Genomic DNA, 16246 nt, shown 5'->3' with positions numbered 1-16246 from the left:
GTCCGGTCCCCCGACTCCGGCCACAGTCTCCACACTGATGACTGTTGACACCAACTCCTCCATGTCATCCAGCACCAGCTGTGGCGCTGGGCCCCCACCTCCAGTCTGCATTGCTGCCTTCTGCTTGGCAGAGAGTTTCTCCTTGGTCTTCCGCTTGATGTAATTCCATCGCCTCTTGACCTCGTCCATTGTCCGCTTGTGCTCTCCGACGGCATTCACCTTGTCGACGATGTCCCGCCATATTTCAGTTTTGGTGCCCAGTGACATGTTGGAGGTGACGAAGCATAGTTGATGGTGTTCCCTTACCTCAGTGGCTATGATCCTGTTCGTCTGCGGACTGAACTTTGTCTTTCTCGTCTTCTTGTCCTTGCCCTTCCCTGTCCCCGAGGTCTCGGGCTGGTCGTCTGGGGTGCTTGTGGGGTTGCGCTCGTCCTCTGTTCCTACTCCGGCTGCCTCCATAGTTCTTGGGTGTAGGCCAGTTTGTGTGTGGGTGTTTTTTCTGCTTTTATGGAGATTTTTCCCACCTGCCAGGTGGGTGTTGCAGGCCTGGCGCTGCTTATCACTGATTTCCTCATCACACTTTGGCCCATCGCAGGTTTTTTGGTGTTGTGGTTTGTGTTTTTATCTCCATCGAGGTGGTTTTATCGCAGACATTGTCCGTGGTTTCGGCAGGCTATTGCATGCTACCGCCTTGTTGTGAATCCCACGTTGACAAGGGGTTATTTTCCGGCGATGGGCTGCGATATTGAAAGTTGTGTTGCGCTACTCTTGCGGTAGTTATCACACGTTCTTGTGAATATACCCCTGAATGTTTATTATTGTGGAGCACCACATATACCATTAGCGTTGCGCCAACTAGCTGCCCTGTCATTTCTGTAGCCTAACAGCAAATTGCAGTTATGTTTTGGCCATTTTTAATAAAAGACTACTGCTCTTGCAACCTGCATTTCGTGTAATTATCTTCTGCAAGTGTACTGTAACTGCTGTACGACAGGCGCCCTGTTCAACAGGCATGATTCAATAAGTAACAAGCAGGACCAGTGCTCGAGACAAGCATGGTCTCACGGCAGAAAAGATGCATGTCCACAAACTGCTCAGTGTGTTGATGGCTCACAGCGAATATTATCGTGTATGTGACTAGAGCCAGATCTATATGTTGGATTGCTGGTACAGTTTGGAATGCACTTCCCCTTTAATCCACATTCAATTGGCTGGTATTAAGCCTGTCTCAACATGGCGCCCATGTGTGACGCCACAGACAGATTTAAGAGACCTTGATATTATTGTGCCAATTCCGCCTGCCCCACGGAATGTTACTGAGCATTTAACTCTGCGTATTACGCAGAGTGAGACGCCATGAGTTCTGCCCACCCCTATCCCTGGCCAAGAGTATCATGATATGTTGGAGGAGGATGTTGACAACTAGTCGATTCAGGAGTAGGTGGACTAGGGTCATAAAGACCAGGGGGCAAATGGAGGAGGATTTGGTGGACCAGAAAGATCAGAATCGGAACAGAGCTAGCAGTCCAGGGGAGGTAAGAACCAAGGGATCAGGACGTTAAATTCCAATTGGAGCAGGAGAAATAGGAGCTAGGGTATTAGGGACAGGCTGGCAAAGATCAGGGGAACAAGGTCAACAAGAGCTACAAGAACCATTGGAACCAGATCAGGACCAAAATGACCAAATCCAACTCAAGAGGACCTAATAAGGAGGACCGGTATCAGTGAAGGCAGTACCAGTTGGTCCACAAGGTTCAGGGAGGCAAGGAAAATCAGGATGACCCAAACCAGGAAGACTACAAGTACCAGCTCTAGGAAAACCAGGACAACAGAGCTAGGTGGTTAAGGCTCTAGCAGACTAGCAGGATCAGCCTGAGGATCAGTAAGACCAGGGTCATGAAGGACTACAAGCAGGACACCAGATTCATGAAACCGGGGTGACCAGAACTAGTTAGATGAGGGCCAGGATGGGGATCAGGAGAACCAAAACAACCCAGAAAAGGAGGACTTGGGACAGGACTAGGAGGAGGACCAACGCTTAAAGGCATGGAAGGACTAAGAAGTGAAGCAAGAATACCAGGAGAACACCTATGCAAGTCTAGGCCACATGTATTAGGATATCCCTTTTGCGAATGGTTATTATTCATGCATCGTATACTGCCAACCCCTAGAGCTCTTCAGCCCCATATAGAACTAGTAAATATTTGCTGAAAAATCATAGTATGCAAAGTGAATAAAAAGCTAGTACTGTTACACTCATACCTCTCAGTGTAGAAGATGTGGTTTGATGTTGGTGGATATGAGGGAGTAGAGACTGAAGCTTGGCAGAGGAGTTTAAAGGTGGGTGGGTGAAAATTAGTGTGAGCTGTGAACGATGGCTGAAAGAGTTTGGGAAACAGATGGCTGCAGTCAGGAAACATGGTTAATGGTTAACAAAGGGTTCAAAGGGATATGACAATCAGCAAATGCAAACTCAATATCATAAGAAGGCTTTGAGTAGTAAAAGAGGTGGTGATGGAGGCTCCATAAAGATCATCTCACTTAGCCCAAAGAAGGACACAGTGTAATCCCCAGATCTTTGCTAGTGGCTTAGATTAATTCAAGCACTCCATCCATCACTTTGTTTTGATGCTTTGGTGTACATTGACATTTGTTTAGCACAAACTCTGCAAACAGTGAAATATATCATCACTTTTCAGTTGTCCAAGATTACTTTCCAGGCAGTTTTGAGATTTCTAAAACCAATTGTAGTTTGATTGCTTTTGTGCAAGCAGTAGCATTTAGGAATTACAGCTTGATGGGTGACACTAGAGGGTTCTACTGAGCCGATTGTGAGAGTGCTCATGAATATACATGCTCATTGGATATGGAGGAAGTCGTTTTTAGGTCTCATCTACGGAGTGCTTTCGCTGTCTCTCGAGACATGGTGCATATAGTCTATGGGCATTTAACCCGACCATCTCTTTTGATTGGTTCCTTCATGCACTTTTCAAAAATCCTTTCTTTTCATTGGTCAACAGCTTACATTTGTCCCTCTTTTTGATGTTTTGGTCACACCCTAGAGACTACCTCTGTTACATGCATTAGTTTACGATCTGTCATATACGTTACTGTTGCACACAACTTTTTCTTTTGTCTCAGCTTCTCTTGTTAATTTCCTGCTCATGTTCCCTGCTCCTGCTCATGGCTCCAAGCGCCGCCCAGAATCCTGCCTTTCCAGCAGTGCGAGACACAGGGATGTGAACAAACCAAACTCGTGTGCGACAAACACTACCTAGGTAAACTGAGACGAAAGTCTAACTTTACAACTTTCATTATTCAAAAAGGACATTAACTAAACGTAAATGCCCTTTTTGAATACCGAAAGTCAATCTTTATGACTTTCGGAATTCACAAAGAGCATTCACAAGTAGTAAATGCCCTTTGAGAATAACGAAAGTCGTACAGTTAGACTTTTGTCTCAGTTTACCTGTGTGAATTGGGCCCATTGTCATTTACAATGCCAATACCTCAAACTCTCACAAATGTGAGACAATTGCATTGCCAATGCTTGTTTCAGTCTTGATAGCAAGTTAATTGCATGTTTGGACTGAATTGCATGTGTGTTCAGATTTTTGTTTTAATGTGTTTTGTTGAATGAAAGAGTTGATGGGACATATCTGGTAAGTAGTGTTGGAGGTTATGTGTGTGAATCATGATAAGAAGTATTGTGTGGTCACTGCTGGTCAAATGAACCTCCATTCAGTCCCAGAATCTCACTTAACATCTATTTTGAATCCGGGTTTCTTTCTTGATTAGGAACTTTTTGACCAACAAGCATTGTTTGTTATTTTGTATGTGGGTTGCCCAATGTGTTTGTATAGTGGCTATATACCTTCCTCCTCCTAACTGACGACACCACTCAGATATTTTTTCAGCATTACGACAATGTGCTCTGTAATTTTATGTACGCTAAGGGATCGCCCTCTGCATATGCTGATAGGCCAAACTTTAAGGTGTACGTAGATTTGTCCATGGATCCAACAACCACTTATCAGTGGTTAGACCTATCACACACATTCATCCAATTACCTTTTCTGTGTTTGATGTACCACCCTAAGTGGCAACAATATGCCCAGATGTGCGTCCCGTGCTCTGTGTGCCTCTGGGACCAAGCTATACTTGACTCAAGAGCCCCAATCAGGGTGAACTCTTCGTCTGCTTGTATTCCAGTTGATGGAGGACCTGGCTTGGTAGTTCTGACTAGTTTCAGTGTGGGCAACTGCGTGTGATGTGTTGAATTGCACCTTGCTCAGAATTTGAGCTTTTACGCCGCTATTTTCTTTGCTGCTAACTGTTTCTTTTAACGTTTTTACTTTTTGCTTTTTCCGGCCGTGCTTTGTCCTGATTGGGCAGTTTTATCCAATCAGGGACAAGTTTGGGTGGAGCCAGTTGTGCCCCCAGGTACTTCATGCACGCCGCAGCGCCGACAGCGCAACGCAGGCAAGCCCGTCTGTGCCCATCCACGTCTGGACGTCGTCAGGAGCCAGTACTCTGGTTCTATGCCCCCCTCGCATGAAGCCCTTTTTTGCTCTTTACCATGCTGCTCCTTCCTGTGGGAACCACAGTTGGTCTCCAACTGTTCGCCCCTTTTATTTCAATATGTGTCAGTTCAAGGCTAGTACCGGTCCCTCTACAATGGCACCTCCCTCACACAAGAGGGACTATAAAATGTGCAGCCTAAACTTCCACTCCCTGGTCAAGCACCATGCTGAGGTGTTTCACCTTCTTCAGGAATGGTCTCCCGATATTGTATTTCTTACAGAGACCTGGCTCTCTCAGGATACCATAGCTATCCCCGCCCTGGCCCTGACCCCTGGGTATATTATGAACACAACAAGAGGGAAAGGAGGGGGCATAGCAGTCATTCACAAAGAATCTTATCCCAGTAGTCTCATCCTGTTAGACATTTCTGACTGTGAAAATACGCCTTTTAAAATTGTGATCACTGATAACATTATTCTTTAAGGGTTGCTAATCTATCTCCCGCCTGGCACGTCCAAAGCATTCAGAGAAGCTCTGGCCAATACACTTACCACCCTGGCATTAAAAGCAGTTCATTTTAATATTGTAGGCGACCTCAGTCTCCATTTGGAATCACATAGAGACTCTAATATTAACAATGTTTTAGGAGACATGACAGATTGTCAATTGTCTCAGTTGGTTTCAGGGCCTAGGCACCTGACTTGACAACTCCTTTACCCTGTTTTTTCGAATATTCATTCTCTAGAGGCTCAGGCCCCCCTTCCTCTGATGTGGACTGACCACTCCCTTATTTCCTTATCTATAAGCCTGAAAGGCACTAAATTGCAGCTCCACCATAATCCTCTGAACATACGCCCTTGGCACAAGCTTGACCCGAATAACTTCCTAAGCCTTCAGAGTCCTGAACTTACCTCCAACATAGAGGCAACTAACAGCTCCTTACTTGGCTGGATCACTCAACCACTGGACAGGTGCATTCCTGCCAAAATCACCCACCCTAAAAGATCTCGGGCCAACGTGTAGTTTGATGAACCCCTGACTCTAGCTAGGAAGAATTGCAAGGACCTAGAACGAGCCTGGAGATGTTCTTACAAACCCATAGTTAAAACACTATACAGAGACACTACTAAGACCTATCATAAATTGATTTGGAAAGCTAGGGCCGCATGCTTTGCAAACCAAATAAAAATAGCTGCAATGCCACCAAAACTATTTTTTCTCTCCTAAAGGACATGGTGAAAAACCATCACCAGTCTCAGAGAGCACCATATCCACCAACGGCCAGTGCGAGGAATTGGTCAAATGTTTTACAGAGAAATTTGAGGGTATCTATGACAGCTTTGGTCCTGATAGCAAGGTCTTGGATTCTCACATGAGGCTGTATCTAAGGCTTGCTTTCCCGCCTCTCCTTTCCTTTCCCCATTTCTGCTCTGATGCTCTCCTAGCTCCGTTTGCCAAGGTAAAGTCAGGGTCTCTAGATGACCCCTCAAACCCGACCTTTTTATAAAGTTCCAGGACTGTTTGCTTCCTGGGTGTTTGGAACTAACCAACCTGACCCTGTCTTCTGCTTTGGTACCTGAATCATGGAAGCATGCTAAAGTTATTCCCCTGTTAAAAAATCCCATGCTGGATGCTTCTAGGCCTGAAAACCCCTGTTCGATTTCCTTGATCCTGTTCCTTGCCAAAATGACAGAATCATATGTAAATGCTATTCTAACTTAGTACCTGGAATCTAACTCTATCCTGGATCCCTCCTAAAAGTGTTTTAGACCATGGCACAGCACGGAGTCTGCACTGCTTGCGGTCACAGAGCAATTGCGGGCCTTACTGAATGAGGGCACAACCTCGGTGCTGATTCTGCTCGACCCGAGTGCAGCATTCAACCCTGTCTCCCATAAGATCCTGCTGCACCAGCTGCGGGAGATCGGTATCAGTGGTAAAGCTCTCTCCTGATTTACGTCTTTTCTGGGTGAAAGGGCTTTTCAAGTCATCTCCCTGCCCTTTCACTCCTACTCCCAACCGCTACTATGTGGGGTCCTCCAGGGCTCTGCACTGAGCCCCATCCTGTTTAATATTTATATCCAGCGACTGGCACTGGTTGCGAAAGTGCACAACATCACCCTGGTGCCATATGCTGCTGACTAACAGTTAGGTGCCGATCACAATCCGGTAAAAAATTCCCCCGTGCGACTCGTATCGGGTCTTTTTACCGTACGAATCGTACAAGTGCCGTACGAACTGGCAATCACGATTCGCATGGTAAAAAGTCCATACGAACCGCACTGGGAATCATTCCCCACACGTCCTCGGGTCGGAAAATGTGTCCGACACGTCCTCGGACGATTTACCTTACAAACGTGAAAAGCCAAGTCCGACCGAGGAATCACGATCCATCCCGTGCGTCCGAGCGTACAACCGTATGGAAAAAACACCGTCCGCACCGAACACCCATAGCAACCATGGAGACATGTGCCCGCATACGCGCCCAACACTCCCCCCAGCCCCCGTACGTCCGACACGTACCCCCCGTGTATGTATACCCCCACCCGTCTAGGTACACCCCAGTACGTTCCAGTCGAACCCCCACCCCAGTACGTGTCATACCCACGTCAATGTACACCCCCCCACCCCTGTACGTGTCGTACCCCCGTGTACCCCCACCCCAGTACGTTCCAGTCGTACCCCCACCCCTGGACGTGTCGTACCCCCCGTGTACCTACACCCAAGTACGTTCCAGTCGTACCCCCACCCCAGGACGTGTCGTACCACCGTCAATGTACACCCCCCCACCCCTGTACGTGTCGTACCACCGTCTATGTACACCCCAGTACATTCCAGTCGTACCCCCACCCCAGTACGTGTCATACCCCCCGTGTACCTACACCCCAGTATGTTCCAGTCGTACCCCCACCCCAGTACGTGTCGTACCACCGTCAATGTACACCCCCCACCCCTGTACGTGTCGTACCCCCCGTGTACCTACACCCCAGTACGTTCCAGTCGTACCCCCACCCCAGTACGTGTCGTACCACCGTCAATGTACACCCCCCCACCCCTGTACGTGTCGTACCCCCGTGTACCCCCACCCCAGTACGTTCCAGTCGTACCCCCACCCCTGGACGTGTCGTACCCCCCGTGTACCTACACCCAAGTACGTTCCAGTCGTACCCCCACCCCAGGACGTGTCGTACCACCGTCAATGTACACCCCCCCACCCCTGTACGTGTCGTACCACCGTCTATGTACACCCCAGTACATTCCAGTCGTACCCCCACCCCAGTACGTGTCATACCCCCCGTGTACCTACACCCCAGTACGTTCCAGTCGTACCCCCACCCCAGGACGTGTCGTACCCCCCCGTGTACCTACACCCAAGTACGTTCCAGTCGTACCCCCACCCCTGGACGTGTCGTACCCCCCGTGTACCTACACCCAAGTACGTTCGAGTCGTACCCCCACCCCAGGACGTGTCGTACCCCCCGTGTACCTACACCCCAGTACGTTCCAGTCGTACCCCCACCCCAGTACGTGTCGTACCACCGTCAATGTACACCCCCCACCCCTGTACGTGTCGTACCCCCCGTGTACCTACACCCCAGTACGTTCCAGTCGTACCCCCACCCCAGTACGTGTCGTACCACCGTCAATGTACACCCCCCACCCCTGTACGTGTCGTACCCCCGTGTACCCCCACCCCAGTACATTCCAGTCGTACCCCCACCCCAGTACGTGTCATACCCCCCGTGTACCTACACCCCAGTACGTTCCAGTCGTACCCCCACCCCAGGACGTGTCGTACCCCCCCGTGTACCTACACCCAAGTACGTTCCAGTCGTACCCCCACCCCTGGACGTGTCGTACCCCCCGTGTACCTACACCCCAGTACGTTCCAGTCGTACCCCCACCCCTGGACGTGTCGTACCCCCCGTGTACCGACACCCAAGTACGTTCGAGTCGTACCCCCACCCCAGGACGTGTCGTACCCCCCTGTGTACCTACACCCAAGTACGTTCCAGTCGTACCCCCACCCCTGGACGTGTCGTACCCCCCGTGTACCTACACCCAAGTACGTTCGAGTCGTACCCCCACCCCAGGACGTGTCGTACCCCCCGTGTACCTACACCCCAGTACGTTCCAGTCGTACCCCCACCCCAGTACGTGTCGTACCCCCCGTGTACCTACACCCAAGTACGTTCGAGTCGTACCCCCACCCCAGGACGTGTCGTACCCCCCCGTGTACCTACACCCAAGTACGTTCCAGTCGTACCCCCACCCCTGGACGTGTCGTACCCCCCGTGTACCTACACCCAAGTACGTTCGAGTCGTACCCCCACCCCAGGACGTGTCGTACCCCCGTGTACCTACACCCCAGTACGTTCCAGTCGTACCCCCACCCCAGTACGTGTCGTACCACCGTCAATGTACACCCCCCACCCCTGTACGTGTCGTACCCCCCGTGTACCTACACCCCAGTACGTTCCAGTCGTACCCCCACCCCAGTACGTGTCGTACCACCGTCAATGTACACCCCCCACCCCTGTACGTGTCGTACCCCCCGTGTACCTACACCCCAGTACGTTCCAGTCGTACCCCCACCCCTGGACGTGTCGTACCCCCGTGTACCGACACCCCAGTACGTTCCAGTCGTACCCCCACCCCAGTACGTGTCGTACCACCGTCAATGTACACCCCCCACCCCTGTACGTGTCGTACCCCCCGTGTACCTACACCCCAGTACGTTCCAGTCGTACCCCCACCCCAGTACGTGTCGTACCACCGTCAATGTACACCCCCCACCCCTGCACGTGTCGTACCCCCGTGTACCTACACCCCAGTACGTTCCAGTCGTACCCCCACCCCAGTACGTGTCGTACCACCGTCAATGTACACCCCCCACCCCTGTACGTGTCGTACCCCCCGTGTACCTACACCCAAGTACGTTCCAGTCGTACCCCCACCCCAGTACGTTCCTGGCGCACCCCCAACACAACCTCCTAAGTACGGAGCGCACCCCATGCCCCAACATCACAACCGCATGTACGAGTCTTACAAAGCCACACACAAGGACAAAATCGTACAACCAAATGGCCCATGTACACACCGTACACACGCTCAAAACGCACGTACACAACCAGGACAAAATAAAACAACACAAGAATACACCAGTCGAAAGGCACACAGCCACTAAACATGGCCAACAACCACTTAAATAACACAATCACTGACCTGCAACTGCCAAAAACAAACAGAGGCCCAATACACCACCACTCCTTATAACACACCCACCCAAAATTCAAAAACTGCCACACCCACCCATGGACCAATAAAAAGGGCCCACACACACAAACCATGAGCCTTTCCAACAGACTCACTGCTGCCAGACACCACAGAACCAGACTACAAGCTACACCACACCTTACACTTGCACACCTTCAAACGACCACCCTCACAAACACCCTCTCATCACATTCACACACACACACAACCATCCACACCCCCCCCCCCAACATCCACACCCCCCCCCCACACCCACACCATCCCCACCCACACCCCTCACCATGCCCACTACCAAGAATCCAAAGTTCAGTCACCGAGAGTTGGAGGTCCTTATTGATCAAATCCTCAGAGTCGAGCCACAGATCTTTGGAACATTGGTCAGAAGCACCAGCCAGGCAGCCAAAACAGCCATGTGGCAGACCATCGTTGATGCTGTGAATGCTGTTGCGGACACCAGGAGGACCAAGCAGGATTGCCAGAACAGGTGGTACGATCTGCGGAGGAGGGTCAGAGCCAAGAGGCAGGAGGAACACGACCAGGCCAACGCCACCGGAGGAGGGCCCTCCCGCAGAGCCGTACAGTACCATCCCTGGGAGGAGAGGGTGATGGCCATACTGCCGGTGGAGGCAGTTGAAGGAGTAGAAGGACTCCGAGACCCGGGTGAGTACACAAACAACGCACCTCACATGGGGGGAACTGCAACCACAACCAAAATCAATAACAGGCACGCAACCACCACAAGCCATCGCATTACTCAACCACACTCCATGAGCAGGCACATGCCACTGCTGCCACCATGCCCCATGCACCCAGCTGGACAATGTCAAGTCACAGGCCACAGAAGACAACAACACATGACACGGTAACCCGGATGGCGGGAGGCTGGGCACCAAGAATCACATAGTGCGACTCCAAAGCAGACAACAATGCCCTCTGCCCATATGGCCTAGGTCACAGCCAGACAAACACTGTGTCCCAACACAGGAATGACTTGCCAGCAAATGGCGGACGCCTTGCATCAACACATGGGGGTGAAGGCACTGTTTTGCACATGACAGCAGCTAATGAACAGCCAACAGTGTGAAAGAGTGGCAGCACACACCACCACAGCAGCAGCGCACAGACACACAGCAGACAAAATGGGTGCCTGGAGATCAGAAACAAACTCACATCAACAGGCCAAGGGCCACTCAAAGATCTGCTAACAGTGTGTGCCCAGGAAGCTGGGCCAAGGTGACAGAGGGTGACACACGGAGGGAGGGAGAGGGGGACACAGAGGGAGGGAGAGGGGGACAGAGAGGGAGGGAGAGGGGGACTGAGAGGGAGGGAGACGGACAGAGGGAGGAGGCTGACACACGGAGGGAGGGAGAGGGGGACACAGAGGGTGGGAGAGGGGGACAGGGAGGGAGGGAGAGGGGGACTGAGAGGGAGGGAGACGGATAGAGGGAGGAGGCTGACACACGGAGGGAGGGAGAGGGGGACACAGAGGGAGGGAGAGGGGGACAGAGAGGGAGGGAGAGGGGGACTGAGAGGGAGGGAGACGGACAGAGGGAGGAGGCTGACACACGGAGGGAGGGAGAGGGGGACAGAGAGGGAGGGAGAGGGGGACAGAGAAGGAGGGAGACACAGGGAGAGCAAATCAGTCCTTTGGTGTGTGGGAATGTCTGCTCGTCAGCAGGTGGACTGCGTGCATGTAGACAAGGGTGCCCAGTGCCAGAACCCCCCCTCTTCATCATGGCAAAACGCAGGGCCATGTTACAACCTGTACACGAGCACAAGGACAGCCACCTGCATCATATGAGTGTGTGGATCCACTCCATGTGCACATGTACAGTGCTACAAGGAAGGCGCAAACGCATAGCTCGGCACACATGCACACTCCACTGCTGACTGCAGTCACACTTGACGCAGCAAGTAAGACTGTGCCACACATAGTTAAAGGGGCCAAATTGGTGCCCAAGGGACACACACATGCACAAGTGCACTGTGAGTGGAATGCAAGACAGATCCTAATTCCAAGAGGAAATGTGCCAACTTTGTAACGGATGAAACATGGATGTTGCATGGATCAAAATTAACATTGTCTCTCTCACACACAGGTCAACGTCGTGCTGCACCCCCCAACACTGGGGGGGAACACTCACAGGACCCGGATCTGCAGGAGACCGATCCCACCGGCAGCGACCACTCTCACCACTCTGCGGACGACCCCGACCGACCTGGCCCCTCTGGTGTCCAACCACCTGCAGCACCTGCGTCAGGTACAACCGTGCCAACCACCACCCCCACTCCTGCCACATCCCAGGAGACACCCAGGATCCCTGCCCCAACACCACAATGCAGCCAGGCTCGCCAGGAGGGACACGGTGTCCCGGGCACCCAGGAGGAGGCAGGCGACAACGCCAATGCCACCCCTCAGGGGTCCCGGAGACCCCATGTGCCCACAAGTGCAGGCCAGACGCAAGTGGGCAGGGGTGGTGGGAGTGGAGAGCGGCGGAGGCGCGAGCCTGACCAGTTGGCTGGGGATCCGGTATTTTCCCATGTCCGTAACATCCTGGACTCATACCGGCAGGACACCACGGGCATGGCCCAGGTTGTGTCCGTCCTCGAGGGGATCAAGGTCCAGCAGGCCCAGCAACATGCGGAGCTAATAGCCTGTCTACAGCTACACCAACGGAGGATGGAGGACAGACAGGCTCAGCAAGTGACGGCGTCCCAGGGGATTCACGCTGAACTCCGTCGGATGGCCGACACCATGGCCGACCCTCCCTGTGCCAGAAGGCGGAGAACATCACCACCCACAGGGAGGGATCATGAGGAGGAGGAGGAAACATCCGACGGAGCATCCCAGACGTCGTCACGGCCTGCTGCTGAGGTTCCCCGCAGGAAGCCGGGTCGTCCACGGAAAGGACCGTGAGGGTGGCTGCTACATCACCATCTCCCAGGACACCTGGCCTGGCACCTGGCCCACTGGAGCAACAGCATCACAGCATCAAGAGACATTCTCTGCCACATGGCCCTGCTGGTCACTGGCTGACCAATGTTGACAAAGACTGTGGCATGGACTCTGAGGATTTCCAATGGCAAGGACACCAACTCCCCTACTGAACTTTGGATTCCCTAATCCCGGAAAGGCCCTCACTTGGCCCCCCCCCCCCAATAATAAATCACACTATTAAGAGTAGATGCCTGCTGGTAGCATTATTACCTAACATGTGTCTTGTACAGTCTAAACATGCCTGAGTCATCTGTTCACTTCAACCATCCACACCCTGGGGCCTGAGTCTGGCACAGGACACATGGGTCACAGTTTTCTAGGCAAGACAGACATGGAGCACCATACACACCCGTGATGGTCAGAACCAGCTGAGGGGGTGGCCGAACAACCGTGCTGACAGACACATTGAGTACAGCAACAGTCATGCGCAGAGGTCAGGGATCCTGGCCCGTGTCCTGGGGGGCACCCAGGTACGTGTAGACAGGTGGCAGAACCATGTCCTGCAAGCTTGAGTCCGGTGGATGCAGAGAATGGGGTCATGGACAACGTTGGATGCATGGGGATGGCACATGTCACAATACCCACACAGTCATGGACATCATGCCCATTACACAGTCTCAGCACACACACACAGCTTGCATCTTGCCACTCGACACATTGACACATAGCCACAATCAGGGAATACCATGCCAGACATGCAGGATGCACCGTGCCAACACACCAGCATTGACTGAGAAGAGGCACCTTGGAGGCATAGGGACACCTTTAATAGTCATGTGTTTGGGATTGCAGAGGCAACTTGAAGTACACATGAACACATCATGTGGAGTAACATGTGGCTCCAACACTGGCACCCCCCTTCTGCAGCACAAATGCGTGATAGCCATGGAACTGGCACACAAGTGTCGGATAATAGCTAAATACCCACAGCTGCTCACGGAGAGCCTGCCATACACCATACATCCGCTGATGTGGAAGTCCCACGCCATGTCAAGACAATGTTAACCGTATGTGTCCGAGGGCAGTGTCACACACATTGATGCCTTCATCACAATCCACCATCCCATCACTGATGACTGACAACCAGGCAGCCCATCTATTCAGGTGTACCCAGCTGCATGTCGTGTCCCATGGGGATGCCACATGTCTGCAGAGGACCCAAACCCCGACCGGGGCAGTGTGCACACATCGTGAACAACTGCCACACCCAATACACCCCAGATGCATCCCTTACCCCATGGAGACTTCCAAACGTGTCCGTGCCTGTAACGCTGAGTCAGCCCACGATGCCATGTCCATGAGGAATAGCAGTGCCACAACAATGCAACCAGCAAACGGCATGCGCAGGTACCTGGGGAAGAGAGACACACAAGAAGTCAGCCACAAGAAGCACAGCCACTTGCATGTGCATTTACTCGACACATGTATGTATGACAACATGCTAGGTCACAATTATGCCTGGGGAAATACTACCATCACTGCCACCATCACTCCAGTGACACACCCACACACACCTCTGACCCACGTGCCATACATGCAGGTGGAGACACACATCACAACGCATGCCACACGGGGACCAATGCGTGCACACTCAGACCCTGGTACTCACCACTAAGCAAAGAAGTCGCGTATGAGCCGAGTCCGGATGTCCTCTTGCGGCTCCACATCCTCCACATCACTAGCCCCATTGCCAAGCCCTTCGTCCTCCACGGGTGGATGGTCCTCGTCATCTTGATCCAGGATGAGGGGCACAGCTCTTTCAACTGCCATGTTGTGCAGCATGCAGCAGACCATGAAGATCTTGCAGACCTTCGCCGGGGCATATGGGAGTGCGCCGCCGGTCTTGTGGAGGCACCGGAATCGGCTCTTCAGCATGCCAAACGTCCTCTCTATCACTCGCCTTGTCCGGCCATGGGCGGTGTTGTAGCGGAGCTGGGCCGGCGTGATGGGGTTGCGGAGAGGTGTCAGCAGCCAAGGCATGTTGGGATAGCCAGCGTCCCCTAAATGGAAAGCACATGGATATCGTTAGAACTGGCGAAGCGGTAGTGCTGCTCGGCCAAACAGAATACAGGACAGACAGACTGTACCCACCAACAACACATGCACGTTCGTTGCGCAGCTGCATCATCATATCAGGCATCCCGCTACGCCTCATGATGTAGGCATCGTGTGCTGATCCTGGAAAACGAGCACAGACATGTGAAATCACCATGTTGGACAGACACACCACAAGGGCATTGATGGAGTGGTAGTGCTTCCGATTGCGGTACGCCACCTCCCGTGCGTGTGGTGGTACCAAACCTACATGTGTCCCATCTATGGACCCAATGACATGGGGCATCCCTCCCAGGGCATAGAAACCACGCTTGACCTCAGTCATCTGTTCAGGGGTTGGGAACTTGATGAAGTCATCCAGGTGAATCAACATGGCCTCCAAGAAATCATGCAGCACACCGCTGAACATGCTCTGGGACATGCCACCAACATGAGCTATGGTATATTGGAAGGTACCCGTGGCAAGGAAATGTAGGGCAGCCATTACCTTCAGCTGGGGTGTCAGTGCCGTAGGATACCTGTGCTGCGGTTGCAGGTGTGGTGCCAGTCTCGCCGTCAGCTCCAGAATCAACGGTTGGGTGAAGCGGTAGAGCCGGATCCTGTCATTCTCCTGCATGGTGGCCAAGTCTGGAATTCTTCGGGCAACAGGAGGCGCTCTGCAGTTATTTGGAAGTGACAAGGAAGAGTGAGTGCACTACGAGAACAACTCATGTCTACTGAGCACATGTAAATCTGCCAATACACACATGCCACATAGGGAGTCAGGCATGTGCTACATGCCCAGGACACGTATGGATGCAAGGTGACACTCCTTCCAAGACCCAGCTACACACGGTGATTGAGAACCTCCCCATGCCACGCCATGGGAATAGCTGTGTCCCAGTGCAAGTGCACTGCCCGACGGAAGACAGGAGTGACATACACCCACACATCAGCAGAAGTGTGATGCTGATTGCAGAGACTGGCAGCGGAACACTTGAGCCACAGGTCACATGACATTACACTAGTCCAGCCCACACACCTTGCCATGAAGGTGCACATGTCATGACTCCCCACACATTCCTTGTGAGTTTGCTGACATGGCCTTGTCACGCTACTCCGTGTCCCTTGCATACATGTGCACCTCACATCCGGTAACACATGTGGCATGGTGTTGGGAACAGTGTGCAATGACAATCTACACACAGCCACATGTTGGTTGCTGCAACGGCTGCAGCTTTTGAGGGTGCAACAACATCAACCCGATGTAAATCCCGGACACATATATGGCATAGTCACATTGTGCACTGTGGGTAGTGATGAGTCATGTGTCATGACCCCTGTACCGGGCATCATGAGACACTTCCGTGTGTTGGTGTCCGTGCCATGCCAGTGACGCTCACCCCAAGTGCG

Source organism: Triturus cristatus, chromosome 4_2 (genome assembly GCF_964204655.1).
Source record: "Triturus cristatus chromosome 4_2, aTriCri1.1, whole genome shotgun sequence".
Classification (NCBI taxonomy): Eukaryota; Metazoa; Chordata; class Amphibia; order Caudata; family Salamandridae; genus Triturus; species Triturus cristatus.
This window is presented reverse-complemented; position numbering follows the sequence as displayed.